The sequence below is a fragment of the Perognathus longimembris genome, chromosome 5, assembly GCF_023159225.1.
Source record: "Perognathus longimembris pacificus isolate PPM17 chromosome 5, ASM2315922v1, whole genome shotgun sequence".
NCBI classification, from domain to species: domain Eukaryota; kingdom Metazoa; phylum Chordata; class Mammalia; order Rodentia; family Heteromyidae; genus Perognathus; species Perognathus longimembris.
Window position 1 is genome coordinate 62,427,561 of NC_063165.1, and position 15,140 is coordinate 62,442,700.

The following is a 15,140-nucleotide window of genomic DNA, read 5'->3' on the forward strand; positions in this document are numbered from 1 at the left end:
AGACAGACTTAGGGAGCCGTGGCTTACAGGTTCGACTGTGTCTCTCCGGTCCCTGTGAGGGGGCAGACCACACAGTTTCACTGTGTCTCTCCCGCCCCTGTGAGGGGGAAGACCACACAGTCTTGAGGCTCTCTCTCTCCCGTTACTATGTAGGAGCGCACCAGACAACTCCGAATATAGAGTGGACTGGACAGGCGCCCGTTAGAAGGGCCTCCCGGTCCAGTCTTTCAGGTTCAGGGTGGTAGTGGGAAGCCTGAGACCCCTGTGGAGGGCTTGAGGTGTTCCCCAAGTCCTCCAGGACTGCTCATATGAGCGTGTCCACTCCAGCTGGTCCTTCACTACCTACAGGTTCAGATTCAGGTGGCTGGCCAAAACAGAAAACAAAACTACAAATCACACAGACACAGACACAGAATGAACAGCGCTATTTTCTTACCTTTGGAGTCTGGGGTCTTGGGGGTCTCTGGGGCCATCCCGGACGAAACCCCAAATGTTGTGCCAAGTCGCAAGAGCACCACCAAGAAGACTACCGAGACTCAGACATTCTGAAATGCAATAGCAAGGCAAGACTTTATTTAAGCGAGCTGCAACTCGGGCCTCGTCCTACCCACCGACACAGCAAAGGTTAGGAGGCAGCCTCGAGATGTGATTACACAGGGCTTATGAAGGCAAAGAACAAAGTTACAACAATCAGGTGTTCAAGCAAGCAAGATTAGGATACAGGTACAAATCTGATTGGCTCAGGGTTCAATTCTAGGGGTGGTTAGAGTTAAGCATTCCCAGCGGTTAGAGTTCTAGACCAACTGGCCCTAATGGGCTTGGCCTGGGTTTGTTCACAGGGCCTGCTTATCTCAGGTTCACGTGGTAAAGTGGGGTTCACTTGGTAAAGTGGGGCCTGACTTCAAAGTCTGGCACTTCACCACAGTGCCACTTTTGATCTTTTTATTGGTTATTTGAAAATAAGAATCTCATAGATTCAATTCTTTGGGTTGGCTTTGAACCACAATCATCAGATCTCAGTCTTCTGAATAGCTAGATTTACAGTCATGAACCACTGACACTCAGCTTTCACTTTTAAGTATTACTTATTTCATTTTATTTTAAATAATACAAAGGCTTGAGGTCTGAGTTTTGTCCTTGCTGGACCTTTGAGCCATACCTTCAGTCTTTAAATAATTAATATTCTATCATTATTTTCAGTAGTCTACAATCTGAGGCTTTGAAAGAAATGTTTGTAAATGGACAGAAATCAAGAGTAACATGACCTGATTTTATTTTGTTTTTTAGAAGAATAATCTTGACAGACATTTTACCATTTCTGGCACTAAACTATTTGGAATACAATGAATCAGGGAGAAAAACATTTATTGAATTATCCAAAAAATTCTCTTTGATCAAAAAATGAAACATCTAATTAATGAATCAAAAAAGATATAAAGTTATTCATAAGTAATTTATCTAGCTTAATAGTTTGTGCCAGAAACCTACGAGTTATTTTCCTTTGTTTCTTGCATAAGAAATACTTGATAGCTTCAGTCTCTGAAGCATCAAGCAATCACTAACTTTAGATTAATAGTTTGTTCATTTAGTGACCAATATATCAGCAGTTAGGATGGAACTTATCAGGCTGTTATACTAGCTGTTAAATCATTCCACCTACATATGCAGACCCCTATTGGATATTGTGGACATCAAATTGGAATTAGGGGTTGAAAAGTATGACTACCAACCCCCCTCACAAAGTCTATGTGCGGATTCCCCAATCCTGTATTTTCCTTGGAAAAAGAATTGTTACATACATATTTAAGAAACTAGAGATGGGGAAATAATTCAGGTTGTCTGGATAGGCCTAAAATCTGATAACTAATGTCTTTATGAGAGTGGAGAGGTGGAATCAACACTGATAGAAGAGGAGGAGGCAGCAGCGTGACTGCAGGACACATGCTGCAGAGATGTGGCCATAGTTGGGGAAGCAGGAAGAAGGAAGATAGTTCTTCTCTAGAGCCTCCTGGTGGATGGGCCCCTAATTGCACCTCGATTTTAGACTGTTCTCCAGAACTGCCACAGAATCAGTTTCTATTGCATAAGTCACCAAATGCACATGTTAGTGCAGCCTCAGAAAATTAATGCTAATCCTTGTCTCTAAGGAATATGCATACATTTCTTTTCATACTTCAATGTTATAGAATATCATAAGATTGGTTAAAAATCAATTTTAGAGGAAAGGGAGATTGATTTTTATTGGGGATACAGGAACATGGGTTTGCTCTCTGGAAAGCAGTATGGTGGTTCCTCAAAAAGTTAAACATAAAGCTCCCCTATGACCCAGAAGACCCCCTTTTGGGCATCTACCCAAAAGGTTACAAGCAAGACCACACAAAAGCTACCAGCACAACTATGTTCATCACAGCACAATTTGTCATTGCTAAAATATGGAACCAACCCAGATGCCTCTCAGTAGATGAGTGGATCAAGAAAATGTGGTACAAAGACACAATGGAATTTTATGCCTCTGTCAGAAAGAATGATATGGATCCATTCCTAAGGAATTGGAAGGGCTTGTAAAAAATCATACAAAGTGAGTGAGCCAGACCCAAAGAAATATGGATTCTATGGTTTCCCTCATTGGGAATAATTAGTACATGTCTAGGAGAGTTCTAGCAGAAGATTACAATAGCTCGTGTCCATATGAACACATAAGATGATGCTAAGTGAAATGAACTCCAAGTTATGGAAACAAGTGGTTTATCGTTGTTGTTATTATCAATATACTATGGGAAATTATGCCTGTTTTCCTTTGTCTTTCTTTCCTGTGGTTTTACCCCTGATATCACTAACTGATTCTAGTACCCTGGATATTGTATATACGTGTATTGGAACTAGGTAAGGGAAAGGGAATACCAAAATCTAGAGACAAAGGATAAAAAGAGAAACCAATGAAATGGCAATACTTACAGGAGTATATGGTGTAAACCAACTGTACAACTCATGAGGGGAAGGGAAATGGGGAGGGGGAGCGGGAGGAAAAGGGGGGGAGGTAAGAAGTTAGATAAGATATGTACTCACTGTCTTGCATATAAAACTGTAACCATTCTGTACATCATTTTAACAATAAAGAAATGGGAAAAAAAGAATATGGGTTTGAGAATACTGTCAAATGTAACTAGGATTTGGATTAAGAAAAGTAGAGTCGATGATGATGGTACTAGAGAGAATGGAGTGTTTGTTGATTGTATAGATGTTGGGGTCCATCTTCCCCCCTAGATGGAAGGGGCTTGATGCACCTCCCCCAGCCCTGGGGAATGCGGCCCTGCTACCCCCTCTAGATTGGAATCCGGAGAAACCGGTTGGGCAAATAGACCCCCGACTTAGCTGGCAGCCAGCCTGGCACCCTGGTTCGGGGCGCTCAGAGTGACGGCAGCCCCTTGGGGGTCGCGTGACAGCTTTTAGCCTATCGGAATCCTGGCCAACCCCCTTCCTTCGGAATCATCTCCCCTTGACCTTCCCTCAATAAAGTTAGTTCGCTCTCAGAAGCCTACTCCATGGTCTATGTACGCTAGCTCCCAGGGAAGGATAGCGGCCACATTACCACGTAGGTCGCGTGCACGCCAGGCCGGAGTGACCCCTACGTCTCACTCTAACGTACCTGCAGGCCGAGGGTTAGGGGAGAGGACGATACGGAGGGTAATGAGAGAAAGAAATAAGCATCCGAGCCGGGTCAGAGAAAGAACCCCAGCATTGTGGCGCCCAGCGTGGGTTGCACGAATCCACGCGAGGAAGCCCGGCTCCCGACCGGCCCTGACGGAAACAGGTTGGAAATCCTGAGACGCGCCATCCTCCCACCCCAGGTATGAGGATGGGACAAGTCCAGAGTCGGTGAAACAATTCGCCCCTTAAGATCCTAAAGTTCACCCTCCAAAACGCGGGGATTAACACCTCAGAGCCCTGCGCTATACAAATTTGGGAGGAATTGACCCACAGGGTCCCGTGGCTAACTGGAGCCAACCCACTCTCATGGGAAACTTGGGACCAACTAGAGCGGGAATTACTAACGGCACAATGGGGAAGAAAACTCCCACTGCGAGCCATTAAGACTCTCAAGGCTTGCCTCTCTTAGGACCCGGGCGGGGAGTCCCTGGATTCAGGAGAAGGAAGCCGGAGGGAATTTTGATCTGGAGAGGGCCCCGATGCCCTACTCCGAGAAGCCCTGGGACAAAAGCTTGTTCGGTACCCAGGAATCCAAGCCGCGGCAGGCAGGAGACGGGCAGAGCAGCCGCAGGCTTGCTACCCCTACCCCATGTGAGACTCAGCTCGACTCTATACATATGCAGATTTCGGCAGCCCTGAGCCGCTGCTTTTCCGCGGCGGCGCCCCGCAGCAAAAAAAACTAGCCTGGCTACTTTTAAATTCAGAGGCCTTGAAACTACAGATTTTCATGAGTCCAGGAGGATGGTTCTTGAGAGAGGCAGGCCGAACGCGTCCTGGACAAAACATCTGCTTTACAGCCTGACTTTCAGATTCCCCACCAACCAAGGCAATAAACAGCCTAAAGCCCCTTGCTGGGCAGTCCCTATTGCCAGAGACAGTGATCATGATATTTGGAAAGGAGTTCGATTCTTAATTGATACAGGAGCAGATCGGACCATATGCATTTAATTGGACAACATTATTATTGGATCAGTAGACGCCCAAGTGCTAGACTTGGCCTATAGCAAGGCCCAAACACTCCTTCAAAGAGGAGGGCTGCGTATTAGCCAGTGACAAGGTTCAGAAAGTATACCCCTTCAAGATCTTGGGGACAGAGCTTAAACTAGACTCTGTATGCCCACTCAAGCCCCAGTTATCCTTCCAGGCAACTTATACTCTGGTGGAGATGCAAAGACTGTTAGGTGAAATTAATTGGCTAAGACCCTGGCTTCAACTGCCTACAGAGGAGTTACTACCGCTCCATGACTCTTTAAAGGGCAAAGCGCCCACTGATGTTATTACAATAACTCCATCACTCCAAACAGCCTTCCAGAAAATCCAATTGGCCTTAAATAAGGCACAGCTGGCATGCTACAAGCCTAAGTGCCCACTTTGCCTTTGGATCCTCCCCGGATCCGAACTTTCTTCAGCTGCAATTATGCAATCAGTCGAGCCCCTTCAATGGGTGCATGCATCAGTGGGAGGAGCTCCCAGAGTTTATTCCCAGTTAGACCAGCTGGCTGACTTGGTAATTAAGGGCAGGGACACTTCCCTGAGACATTATGGAAGAGATCCTAACGTGCTAACTATTCCCTACCAGTTGTCAGATTTTGAATGGGTCAGGAGAAATAATTCACGTGTGTCTAGTGCCCTGGAGGACTTTATGGGTAAGATAGATTGCCACTATGGCACTTCAAGATGGGTGACCTCATTTTCCAGGCTACAATGGACACCCCCTGTGCTTTTCTCTACCAAGCCTCTTGTCAAGGCTGCCAATGTCTTTACAGATGGTGGGCGAGCTGGCTCTGCCGTAGTGGTGGGCTCCACCTTGCCCCCTACCGGTGGGAAAGATAACACCCATTACTTTGAAGCCGTCACTGGCTCTGCACAGTTTAAAGAGCTGTACGCAGTCGCCTTGGCACTGACCCATGTTAAACAGCCAATGAACTTGTTCTCTGATAGTCTATATGTGGTTAACTTGCTACCCAACCTGGTATGTTCATATATCAAGTTGGATGGAAACCCAATCACTCCTCTGATCCAAGTCAGGTCTCTGTTAAAAGAGCGGAGTGAGCCTATTTTTTTACAGCACCTTCGTGGGCACCAAGGACTGCCTGGGGACCTGGCACAAGGTAATCGTATGGCTGACCAGCTGGCCACTAATGGAACCATCATAGCTCTGGCCATTGTACAACCTCAAAACCTCCAAATGGCCAAAGGGCTTCATGAGCGTACTCACTTAAATTGGAGAGGGTTACATCAGAGATTTCCATCAATTCCTATAAAAGACTTAAAAAAGATTATAAGGACTTGCAAATCATGTATGCCTTTCGTGCAAGTCCCTCCCCTGCAATCCCCGGGGGTGAATCCAAGAGGTTTAAGACCCAACTTAATTTGGCAGACTGATGTGACCCATTATGCCCCCTTTGGAAGGCTAAAATATATATTTATGTCCATTGACACATGCTCTGGTGCGTGTTCGGCCTCCCTGCATACCGGTGAAAGAGCACGGCATGCTGAAAGCCACTTCTTACAATGTTTTGCTATCCTAGGGCTGCCTTTACAGGTTAAAACAGATAATGGACCTTGTTTCACCAGTAAGCCTCTACAGGCATTTTTCCAAATGTGGAATATTAAACATACCACTGGAATACCTTATAACCCAAAGGGTCAAGCCATAATTGAGAGGCATAATAAGACCCTGAAGGATCAATTATTAAAACAAAAAGGGGGGGAAGCCCCCAGGACCAGCTGAGGACAGCGATGTTTACATTGAATATTTTAAATTTCTCTAAGGACCAACCTCTGTCGGCTTTCCAGAGACACTGGTCAAGCCAAACACCCTACTTAAAAGTGGAGGCCCAGTGGAAGGATTCTCTGACAGGGGCGTGGCGTGGACCAGACCCAATTATCAGTGCAGGAAGGGGATTCGCCTGCGTCTTCCCTACTGGGGAACTGAATCCAATCTGGATACCAGCTAGAGATGTAAAATATTGTCCAACAGAATGACCACCCAAGGGCACCTGCCCTTGAGGGATGTCTCCCCTTGTTTCCTCTCAGGAAAGCAAAGACCGAGGTGGAATTTTCTAAGGAGAAACGGGAAAGCCTGCCTGCACCAGCGATGGACCTGGACCCAGTGTCGGCCCTGTTTCTTCCCTGGACCCTGCCTGACGCCCTTTGGAGTAACGTTTGCTGTGGCAGCGTGGCCCACAGCCTTGCACAAGGACCAAAGGGAAATTTTGCACGGTTGTCCCTCTCTTTCGCTCCCCCCTTTGCTGCTTATCTCGGGGGTCCCCATTGGAGGGAAATAGGAGCTAAAGGACTTGGACACTTTAATGTTTTATTATAAATGTTTATAATAAGTAAGGTATTGCCACCTTGCTGCAATGTTTACTATGAAGTGTTTACTAACCTCAGTTGTTAAGTTACCAGCATCCTGGCTGCTACATCACCAGGACCTGAACCTGCCCCTCTACCTCACCATCGAGGGAAGGAAGAGCCATCTGTGCTACCTTGAGCGACACCAGACTGGACCAGAATTCCTGTTTTCCATGGACTGACCCCGATAAGAGACCCTCCATTGCCTTGTGCCTTGTTGTAATTACTCATGTGTTACAATTGCTCATGTGTTACAGTTGCTCATGTTTGCATTTGCCTTGTATTATGATTGCTTATGCTCATGTCTGCTTTATACTCCCATTTACCTTATGTTTACATTGTGTCTCTTGTTGTAAGCAATGGGCCAGAGCTGTCTAGATACCAAGTGGCCTTTGGCCTTTTAGCCATATAAGAACCCCAAGAGGCTCGTCACTCAAACCCCAGGACCTGCTGCTCACTGAGGTCCACTGGCATGGAAAAAAATTATAAGGGCTTTCTTTCAAATGCCAATCCTACTCTCCCCAAGGCCTCTCATTGGGCCCGCCAGCCCGGCAGGAAGGTCAGCCTGAAGAGCTAGGGCGTTAGCCCAAGACGGGTAAGACTCCCCATGGGGGGGGGCAACCAAAGACATGGCGCGCTCTCGAGTAGGGAGCCTCCTGCTGTTCGAAAAAAAATATAAAAGAGGCAGATGTTGGGGTCCATCTTCCCCCCTAGATGGAAGGGGCTTGATGCACCTCCCCCAGCCCTGGGGAATGCGGCCCTGCTACCCCCTTTAGATTGGAATCCGGAGAAACCGGTTGGGCAAATAGACCCCCGACTTAGCTGGCAGCCAGCCCGGCGCCTACCAGCCCCGCCCTGGTTCGGCGCGTTCAGAGTGACGGCAGCCCCTTGGGGGTCGCGTGACAGCTTTTAGCCTATCGGAATCCTGGCCAACCCCCTTCCTTTGGAGTCATCTCCCCTTGACCTTCCCTCAATAAAGTTAGTTCGCTCTCAGAAGCCTACTCCGTGGTCTATGTACGCTAGCTCCCGGGGAAGGATAGCGGTCACATTACCACGTAGGTCGCGTGCACGCCAGGCCGGAGTGACCCCTACGTCTCACTCTAACATACCTGCAGGCCGAGGGTTAAGGGAGAGGACGATACGGAGGGTAATAAGAGAGAAAGAAATAAGCACCTGAGCCGGGTCAGAGAAAACACCCCAACATATAGATATGTCTGTGGTGAGAGATGTAGTTGAGCAATGAACTTAAATCAGAAAAAAATGTGATCAAACCCATAGGTTGTAAATGTAGGTCCTATTAAGGAGTTCATGTAGTCTGAACATCCACAAGTCACAGACAAAACTGAAACCAGAAAGGGCCAAATGTATCCAGGTAGAGTGTGGATCTTATTTTGTGATCTATACACACAGTAGGACATTTGAATTTTGTTTGCTTGTTTGTTTTATGGTGGCTACAAGTGGGACTTGAACTCAGTGCCTTACTCTCTACTGTCTTGCACACAGCCTGTGCTCTACCAGTTGAACCATGCCTCTGGTTCAACTTTTTTTTCCTGGTTAGTTGGAGATAGAGAGTCTCTGGTACTCTTCTTCCCCTGATGGTTTCAAACCTTAATCCTCCAATCTAAGTCTCTCGAGTAGCTAGAATTACAGACATGAACCAGCAGCACCTGGCGAGGACATATTAGGTTTTAAATAGGAAAATGATGGAGTCTGAACTGCTCAAGAGGGATCTCTGGCCATGGTTTAATTTAGAGGAGAAAAACATAGGAGTTTAAAGAAAATTGGTTAGAAGGAGATAATATTAGTTCAAAAAAAAAAAAAAGAAAAGAAAAGAAAAGAAACTTAAGCTAGATACCTTCCTGCTACCTCCAAAATTCAGTCCAAATTTTATTCATCAGTCAAGCTAATGTCAGAGTATGGGTGTGGGCCTTGGCCTTCATCTTGGAAGTGAATGAAGGAGACAGACTAACTCTGTAGCAGATACTGAGAAGATTACTGTTGAGGTAGGTATTGGGATAGTAAAGTGAGTCAATCAAGAAACAGCTATGAGAAGTAGGGAGTTCTAATAAAAAGCCCAGTCAGGTTCCCAGCCCAAAGAGGCTGTTCTTCATCCTTCATCCTTCATAAGGATGTTACCAGTTGTAGAATGTAAAAGAAGTCAGAAAATTCAGACTAGGTTCAGCTGTTGAGGTTGAACATGTTTTTCAGGTCTCATGGAAAACAGTTATTGACTGCCTAACCCTGTTCCGCAATTCTGTGATCAGCCAGAGATATTACTGTGAATGTACTGAGCACTTCACACCAATTTAGTATTCCATTAGAAGGAAAGACCCAAGATGAAATGAATCTAGTGATTAATCTGTGAAAGAGGTCACTTAACATCTTTTTTATGTCAGTCATGGGGCTTGAACTCTTGGCCCGGGTGCTGTCACTGAGCTTTTCAGCTCAAGGCTAGCACTCTACCACTTGAGTCACAGCACCAGTTCTGGTTTTCTGGTGGTAATTTGGAGATAAGAGTCTCACAGACTTTCCTGCCTGGCCTGGCTTTGAACCTAAATCCTCAGATCTTAGCCTCCTGACTAGCTAGGATAACACCACCAGCGACCAGCTTAGCATTTTCTTTCTTTATTCAGTGGTACTTTGGATTCAATTGAGGGTTCAATGCTTGTAATACTCTACCACTCTTGAACCATGCTTTTACTTTTCAGTTTATTTTACAGATAGAAGTTCACAGATTTCCAGAGGCCTGTCTATGAACTTCGGGTTAAGTGTGTTATAACTGGCATAGGCTCTCAGATGGGAGAAGGGTTTGCATAGCAAGAGAGGTGTTCAGAAAAGCAGTTTGCATGTTTGTGTTCTTGCTAGGGATATTTTTATCCTACATTGCTGTAGTTCCATTAAAAACTTTCAACTCACAAAAGTCAAGGCAAGGAATATTTCTGTGCGGTGTGCATTTGTGAAGTTTGAATTTGCTTATTAAGTGAATGATGGCATTTGTCTTTTTTTTTTTTTTTTTTTTTTTTGGCCAGTCCTGGGCCTTGGACTCTGGGCCTGAGCACTGTCCCTGGCTTCTTCCCCCTCAAGGCTAGCTAGCACTCCGCCACTTGAGCCACAGCGCCACTTCTGGCCGTTTTCTGTATATGTGGTGCTGGGGAATAGAACCTAGGGCCTCGTGTATCCGAGGCAGGCACTCTTGCCACTAGGCTATATCCCCAGCCCAGCATTTGTCTTTTAAGTAATAACATCTCTCCTCTTCCTCTGGTTCCTTAGATCTTTCTTTCCCAGAATATTCTCCATCAATATCAGTTTAGTTATTTATTTAATCTGCTTTTTATTTAGTCACTTTTTCAGTTGCTGTTACTGCAGTTTGAATTCAGAGTCTCATGCTTGCTGGGCAGGTTGTCTACCATCTGTGCCACACTCCCAGCCCTTTTTTGCTATATGTAATTTTTTGATAGGCTTCTGCATTTCCCCTAGTGTTAGCATCATGCTTCAATCCTTGTACAAATTGTCTCCTGAGTAGCTTGAGGTGACAGGCATTTCCAAATTATTTATTTATTTAGTTGTTGTTGGTTTGAAATTGATCTCACAACCTTTTTACCTGACCCCTCTGCCCTCATCTTCTGATTTTGGAGTAGCTACGTTTACAGGTATGAGCAAAAATTCTTTGCCAATACCACTGAATGTGTACAGAAAAATAGACTCCATGACTTTGATTTCTGGCTTATCAGGCTTCACAGACATCAGTTAATACTAGTAAAGCTGTTGAATATTACCTTCTCTTGTTTTTTTTTTTTTTAACTTAGTATGTGTCCAGTTAAGTTGATCAATTTGTAAAATATGTTGGAAGAAAAGCCCTGTTAAAATTCTTGTCTGGACCCCCATAAGCAAGCTGGAGTTGCAATCCTAGTATCAAACAAAATTGACATCAAATTAAAAAAGGTAAGAAGAGACAAAGAAGGGTACTACATACTAGTAAAGATATCTCCTACAGAAAGATATAACCATTCTAAATACCTATACACCAAATGCAGGAGCACCCAACTTCATCAAACAAACACTACTGACTCTAAAAACACTCACAGACCCAAACACATTGAGAGTTGGGGACTTTAACACTCACTATCACCTCTTGACAGATCAACATGCCAAAAACTGAACAAAGAAACCAAAGAACTAAATAATTGCATAGACCAAGTAGACTTAACTGACATCTACAGAATATTCCACCCAGCAATAACAGAATACACATTCTTTTCGGCAGCACATGGAACATTCTCCAAAATAGATCACATTTTAGGGCACAAAGAAAATCTGTACAAATTCAGAAGTACCAAAACCATTCCCTGCATTCTCTCAGACCACAATGGAATAAAATTAGAGCTCAACTCAAACAGCCACCACAGAAAATCCTACAATTCATGGAGACTAAACAACACACTACTGAACCATCAGTGGGTCATTGAAGAAATTAAAACGAAAATTCAAATGTTTATGGAATACAACAAAAATGAGGACTCAAAGTACCAGCTCCTTTGGGACACAGCAAAGGCAGTACTCACAGGAAAATTTATATTTCTGAGTGCATACACCAACAAACTCTAGAGACAGCAACTCAATAATTTAAAGAAATACCTTAATTTCCTTGAAAGAAAACAACAAGCCAACCCCCAAGTTAATAGATAGAAGCAAATAATCAAAATTAAATCAGAATAAAATCAATTAGAGATGAAAAAAAACATCGAAAGAATCAACAAAACAAAGATTTGGTTCTTTGAAAAAATCAACAAGATAGACAGACCCCAGGCAAACCTGACCAAAAAACGAAGGCAGCACACTCAAATAAACAAGATGAGAGATGAAACAGGTAACATCACCACAGAAATAATCAAAATTCAGAAAATAATAAGGGACTATTTTGCAAACCTTTATGTCAACAAATTTGAGAACTTGGAAGAAATGGATGATTTTCTAGAAAAAATTCATATTCCCAAATTCAACCATGAAGATTTAAACCTTCTAAACAAACCCATATCCAGTATTGAAATAGAAATGGCAATAAATGATCTCCCATCCAAGAAAAGCCCTGGTCCAGACGGATTCACATCAGAATTATACAAGGCCTTCAAAACAGAACTCACACCAATATTTCTCAAACTCTTCAATGAAAATGAAAGAGAACGTTCACTACCAGACAAATTCTATGAAGCCAGTATATTGGTCATCCCAAACCATTCGGGGACTCATCACGGAAAGAGGACTACAGACCAATTTCCCTGATGAACATAGAGGCAAAATTTCTCAACAAAATTCTGGCCAATCGAATTCAACAGGTCATCAAAAAACTCATAAACCATGATCAAACTATATTCATCCCAGGGATGCAAAGTTGGTTTAATATACGCAAGTCAATTAATGTAATTCACCACATCAACTGGAGCAAGGTCAAGAACCACATGGTTTTATCTCTGGATGCGGAAAAAGCATTCGATAAAATCCAGCACCCATTTATGCTAAAAGCCCTGGAAACACCGGGATTCCGGGGAATATTTCTGAGTATAATCAAGGCAGTTTATGACAAACCAACAGCAAGCATAACTCTAAATGGTGAAAAACTAAAGCCATTCCCTTTAAAATCAGGAACAAGGCAGGGATGTCCACTCTCTCCCCTGCTCTTCAATATAGTAATAGAATTCCTAGCCAGAGCAATTAGGCAAGAAGAAAATATGAAGGAGATCCAAATAGGAAAAGATGAAGTTAAACTTTCTCTGTAGATGACATGATCCTATACCTAAAGAATCCCATAGACTCTACCCCCAAGCTCCTCGAGCTGATCCAAAACTTTAGCAAAGTTGCAGGATATAAAATAAACCCTCAAAAATCAATGGCCTTTCTCTATGCTAACGGCCCGAAGACCAAGGCTAAAATCATGAAAGCAACTCCTTTTGCAATAGCCCCCCCCCAAAAAAAATACCTAGGAATAACCTTAACCAAAGAAGTGAAAGACCTCTTTGATGAGAACTTTAAAAGCTTGAAAAACTAACTTAAATCACAACTAAGAAAATGGAAAAACGTCCCATGCTCCTGGATTGGGAGGATTAATATAATCAAAATGGCAATATTGCCAAAGGCTATCTACAAATTCAATGCCAAACTCATTAATATCCCAACACCATTTTTTAATGAAATAGAGGAAGCAATCCAGAAATTCATATGGAACAATAAAAGAACTAGAATAGCAAAAACAATCCTAAGCAGAAAGAACAGTGCTGGAGGAATTACAATATCCAACTTCAAGCTGTATTATAAAGCTGTAGTTAAAAAAAAAAAAAAAAAAAAAAACCACCTTGGGTTTTTTTTTGGAGAAGACAGCAGAGGCGCAGCACAGCACTAGCTGCGCTCCCTCCGACACCATAGTTTTATCACGCCATAGAAACTTTTATACCTAGAAAGACAGCTAGAGTAATTCTAACAGTACAGGGATTCTGGCCAGGAAGGAAAAATCGACTTTGCTCATCTGAAAACACAGATTTGAGCTCCAGGCAGCATCCCACTGTCACGCCAGTGCCGGTGCCAGCACAGCGCCTGGCACAGCAACCCACAAGCCACGGAGTTAAAGCACACAGCATATACCAGGGAGAAATACTCCAGACAGCGGCTGAGCACGGATGACTTGAATTCGCAGAGAAAGCGTGAATAGCCCACGAAAGATATTCCCACTCGTGCCACAGAGCAGCTTCTGGAAGGCAGCCCTTCCCCCACCACCAGAGCAAAGCGCCGTCTTTGCCACTAGCATTGGGTCAGACCAGATTGGAACTAAAGCAGGCCTGGGGAAAGTGAGGTCAAAGTAGCCATCTTTGAAAAGGGCAAGAGGGTCCGACCTGTGAGAGTCACCTTCGCCCAGGAGAATGCCCCCTGCCCCAGGTGGGAGGTGTGTCCTGGGCCACGGCACAGCCACAGGTGCCCCGTCCTGCCCGCCAGAATTTCTAAATTTACAGCGAATGCAGAGAGCAGCTCCCGGTGGCACAGAAACACCAGACAGGGGAATGAACAGTTCCTCAGAAAGTTAAACAGTTCCATCACAGAGGAAGCCCAATTCCCAGCCCAAAACGGAGCTGCACTCTATAGCCACCTCCACCAAAGAGGCCTCCCTGCCCAGGAGCGATTAGCCTCCCCCAGGCAAGCAACTCGCAGTTGGATAAAACAGGCCAAAGATGCCACGCTCTGCTGAGTCCACAGCCTATTCATAGCCAGGCATTAAAGGCAGTGGCTCCACAGCAGACAGAGGAGCTACGGTTCCTGAGACTCCTCAAGTCCCCATCTACAGAGGACGCCAAGGACTGCCTGCAAGCTGTGCAAACCACAGAGACCCAGAATTGCACCAACAGAGGTGAAGGATCAGAACAGAACCACCCCCTGAAAACTGAAATCAAGTCAAACACAGCCAAGCAGCAAAATAGACTGCAGACCATCTCGAGGAAACCAGAGACTGGGGAAAGACCACCCAAACAAGGAAGACTCCATTTTTTTTTCTTTTTCACTTCTGAAATGTCCTCCTCTTTTTGTTTGATTGTTTGTTTTGTTTTCCATTTTTGCCTGTTTGTTTTATCAAGTTTTTTTCTTTGCTGTTTGTTTGGGTTGTTCCTGTTCTGGATTTTTCCTTTTTATTTTGTTTTCTTTTTAAAATAATTTTCTCTGTTTTGTGCATCTCTCTTCTACTATCTTTACTCTATTTCTCTCTTTGCGTTCTCTTTCTCTAAAAATTACTTTCCTATGAATAACACCTCCACTCTTTTCTGCCAACTCTCCATTGTCAATCATTTTAACCTTGTTCTTTCTACTGATTCTACTCTTCTCCACATTTCCACATCACTGAAACTAAACCAAAACCACCACCGCCCCCTCCACAATACATTTACTCTATTCTCTTTACTACCTCCAACTTACCCTCTTGACTTACTGCCTGGACCTCCAGTTTCCATTGACTCCTGGTTATTGGATAGAGGGTATCCCAGCTTAATCTGAGTGAATCAAAGGGGTTCATAGAGAAAGCCACTCCTAAAAGAACTTAATAT